The sequence below is a fragment of the Rhinolophus hipposideros genome, assembly GCF_964194185.1.
Source record: "Rhinolophus hipposideros genome assembly, chromosome: 8".
NCBI lineage: Eukaryota > Metazoa > Chordata > Mammalia > Chiroptera > Rhinolophidae > Rhinolophus > Rhinolophus hipposideros.
Window position 1 is genome coordinate 68,116,914 of NC_138054.1, and position 3,563 is coordinate 68,120,476.

The following is a 3,563-nucleotide window of genomic DNA, read 5'->3' on the forward strand; positions in this document are numbered from 1 at the left end:
CAAGGTGATGAAACTTCCAGGGAAGGGACTTATGACAATTGAGCTCCTTTCGGAGATCTGTTTTTAGGTAGATAAGGGGAAATCACAGAAAGCCTCTCTTTGCATTTGCTGTTTTTCAAGTGCCTGCACCTCAAAATGAACAATATGCCAAAGTGGCATAGTCTGCTACCCTTCACATTCAATCACCAACTCCTGCTGACTCTACTTCTTACATTTCTCTGAGATGTATCCTTTTTTGTCTGTGCCTGCTGCCACTGTCCTTGTATGGGCGCCAGTAAATCGCCTCTTCATGAGTACACTGTTTTGTGCTAATCTCAGCCGACTAATGTTGTGGTCAGATGGGTCCTTGAGGTTCTTATTATGATTGCAAGATGCCTTTCAGCAATAACCATCAGGAAATGTTGAAAAAACAAAGATTTATTACTTATGGGACCTGGAAATTACACAGCACACCTGAGGCCACACAGCGAATTCTGGGGGTGGGGTGCACGTGCTCACAAGGACCTGGGGTTCTGCTTCTATAGGACTGAGGGTGGGGGCCTAAGGATTCACAGGATCACTCTTTTTAAAAAAAATTAACAATTTTTTTCAATTACAGTTGACATACAATATTAGTTTCAGGTGTACAACATAGTGATTAGACATTTATATAACTTATGAAGTGATCACCCTAATAAGTCTAGTGCCCATCTGGCACCATACATAATTATTACAATATTATTGACTATATTCCCTATGCTATATATATATATTGTACTTTGCAAATATAATACTTTGCAAATATAATACTTTGCATCCCTGTGACTGTTTTTATAACTGGCAATTTGTACGCCTTAATTCCTTCACCTTTTTAACCCATCCCCCTAAACCTTCCCATCGGCAATCACCAGAATGTACTCTGTATCTATGAGTCTGTTTCTATTTTGCCTGTTTGTTTATTAAGCTTTGTAGATTCTACATATAAGTGGAAATCATATGGTAAATGCTTTTCTCTGTCTGACTTATTTTCCTTGGCATGATACCCTCTAGGGTCATCCACGTTGTCGCAAATGGCAAGTTTTTGTTCTTTTTTATGGCCAATACTCCATTGTATGAATGTACCACATCTTCTTTATCCAATTGTCTATTGATGGACACTTAGGTTGCTTCCATATCTTGACTATTGTAAATAATGCTGCAGTGAACATAGAGGTGTATATGTCTTTTTGAATTAGTGTTTTGGATTTCTACAGATAAACACCCAAAAGTGGGATTGCTGGGTCATATGGTAGTTCTACTTTTAATTTTTTGAGGAATCTGCATACTGTTTTCCAGAGCAACTACATCAATTTCAATCCCAATAGTGCACAAAGTTTCCCTTTTCTTCACATCAACACTTGTTGTTTGTTGATTTATTGATGATAGGCATTCTGACAGATGTGAAGTGATATCCCATTGTGGTTTTAATTTGCATTTCTCTGATGATCAGTGATGTTGAGCATCTTTTCACATGTCTATTGGTCATCTGTATGTCTCCTCTGGAGCAATGTCTATTCAGGTCCTCTGTTCATTTTTTAATTGGATTGTTTGTCCTTTTGGTATTAAGTTGTGCATGGGCTCACTCTTTATTGGTGAATTTAAAACATAAGAATGGCAATTTAAAGAGAAAAAACAAGTGGCCCAAATGGTCAGTTATTGAAATCTACCAAGATCTCTAAAACAAGGGAGCCTCAGTTGGGGGAGACAGCCTGGTTCTTTAGTTAAGTGGCTGGCAGTGTGTTTATTTGAGATAACCATCTTTGAAGTAGAAGCCTGGACAATCAAAGCTTAAGTCAGTTTCCTGCATTACAAAAAAAGAAAAAAGTAAGATAACCATCAGGGCTTACCATATATATATATACCCTCTTCCCCATTCTTATTGATTGAATTGTGTGTCCCCCAACCCCCAAAAAAGCCATGTAGAAGTCCTAATCTTGATACTTCAGAATGTGACCTTGTTTGGAAATAAGATTATTGCAGATGGAATTAGTTAAGAAGAGGTCATGCTGGAGTAGGGTGGGCCCCTAATCCAATGTAATTAGTGTCCTTATAAGAAGAGGGAAGATGATGTGAAGACAAAAACACAGGGAGAACACTACGGAAAGAGGGAGAGTTGGAATGCTGTAACCGCAAATCAAGGAATGCCAAAGACTGCCAGCAAACCACCAGAAGCTAGAAGAGGCAAAGATGGATTCATTCTCCTTCAGATTTCACAGAGAGTATGGCTGCTGACAATTTGATTTCAGACTACTAGCCTCCAAAGCTGACAATAAATTTCTATTTTTTTTAAGTCACCCAGTTTGTGTTACTTTGTTAAGGCAGCCCCACGAAACCGATACACTCACCATTTCAAAGTCCACACCAGCCACATGAGAGAAACTTCAATGAGTCTACCACCCAGGGGATAAAGTGTAAAGGCCCTAGGAATGTGGCATGGAAGACACTTCAAGTCCTGGCCCTCCAGCCATACCTCCAATTTTATTTCATCTCTTTCTGCAAAGTTATCAACATTAAACCACTTCTAATTCTCTTAAGAGATTTCCTACTCGGGGTTATTTGCAGAGTCTTATCACAGAATGTCTTCTATTATACTAAGGGTCACATTTGCTTGATAAATGCCTGTTCTTCCAAAGCCACGCTCAGTCAACTCACAGATGAAGAAATGGAAATGGCCAATGAACATATGGAAAGGCAATCACCCTAACAGCATACCAGCACAACAAAGAGATACCAGTTTTTACCTATCAGATGGAGGAAAATGTTTAAAATTGATAACATTCAGAGCTGGCACAGAGGAAAAAAATGGGCCTTTTAATATATTTCTCTTGGGATACTGAATTACAACAAACTTTTGGAAAATTCCTGGTAGTGCCTCTTAAAATTTGAAATACATGTACTCATTGACCCACTTTTGAAATTCTATCCAGTCAAAATAAAAACCCTGGTAATTAAGGTCAAGATGTTTATGGTAATATTTTGTCATGGCCCCAACCTGGAAACAATGTGAATGTCTACGAGGAGAGAATGATTGAGTGAATTATGGTGCACTTATTGACAAGAGTATTAGCAGGAACAAGTTGGGTTGACCTGAGTGCATGCCAGGTCCCATATCACACAATGCTAAGTAGATACACATCTGTAAGGTCACAGTGATTCCAGGGATAAGGGAGAAATTTGCCTTCATCTTTATTCTCTTCCTTAGACTTTGGCTTATTTCAATAAGCAACCATTGCTTTTTAGTTTAAAAGGAAAAGTAAGTTATACCAGGAAAAAAGAGAAATGCTCTTTGGAGAGCCCTTTTCTCGTGTTTTCAGTTAGTTAATTACTCCTCCTTGTTATCTCCAAGGCATTTATCATGCTCTGATGGAACTTATTTGTTGGCATGCCTTCCTCTTATGCTATTCATCTCTGCTCCCCATGTCTAGCATATAATAATTGTCAAGTAATTATTGGATGGGTGGGTGGACGGATAGATGGATGGATGGATGGATGGATGGATGGATGGATGGATGAATAGGCAGGTTATTTTTCTCTCATATGCTATG